The sequence below is a fragment of the Onychomys torridus genome, chromosome 2 (assembly GCF_903995425.1).
Source record: "Onychomys torridus chromosome 2, mOncTor1.1, whole genome shotgun sequence".
In the NCBI taxonomy this organism is placed as follows: Eukaryota; Metazoa; Chordata; class Mammalia; order Rodentia; family Cricetidae; genus Onychomys; species Onychomys torridus.
Genome location: NC_050444.1, coordinates 109,843,853 through 109,844,626, shown reverse-complemented (window position 1 = coordinate 109,844,626; position 774 = coordinate 109,843,853). Strand labels below are relative to the sequence as shown.

The following is a 774-nucleotide window of genomic DNA, read 5'->3' as shown; positions in this document are numbered from 1 at the left end:
TAAAATTTCTTTCTTCTATATCTAGCATATTTCAGTTTCTTTATTAACAATGTTGAGCTGGGATTGGCAGTGTAGGCTTGTGATCCCAGCACTAGAGAACAGGGAGCATAAGGCTGCCAATTTAAGAGCAGCCTGACTACATAATGAGTGCCATGCCTCCTAGGCTGCATATAGACACTACTCTCTGAAAACAACAACAACAACAAAAAAAAACATTAATCCATAGACTACTCTCCAATGATGGCCTCATACCCTGAAGGATTTGGTTAAACAAATTGCCTCTTTATCTTTAAAAAAATGGGGCAAGGGAACTTAGGAGGGATAGTGGGTAGAAGTAGAGCTGGTAAGAGTTGGAGAAGAAGTGGGGGATGACTATTATCAAAATACATGGAAGGCATACATGAGGTTTCCAAATAATTAATTAAAATAAAATTTAAAATATTTTCATTAGCTATGCTTGCTTTGGCAGCATGTATTCTAAAGTTAAAATAATACAGAGAAGATTAGTCTGGCCTTGTATAAGGTAAATGGGCAAATTCACAAAGTATTGCATATTTTTATGTCAACTAACTAATTCTATATATAGTTCAATAGAAATTACCCATTGTTGCTGATGATACTCCCCCTAAGAGTTTAGACCATCTAACAAAAAACCACAATAACAAGCGTGAGAAACCATCGTTTGAGCTGTTGGCTGGGGTTGTAGAAGAGACTTCCAAAACATTACAGGCTATTGCCCTTGGTTGTTCCTTGGATGTGGAATATAAATCTTTA

General features: G+C 36.3%; 1 non-coding gene across 1 annotated transcript; it reads left to right on the top strand.

Annotated features, from left to right (window-relative positions):
- The first annotated feature begins 453 nt into the window (after positions 1–453).
- LOC118578977 lies at positions 454–559 on the top strand. Its single transcript, XR_004944356.1, has one exon. It is a non-coding gene; the product is annotated as a U6 spliceosomal RNA (small nuclear RNA).
- The last annotated feature ends 215 nt before the right edge of the window (positions 560–774 follow it).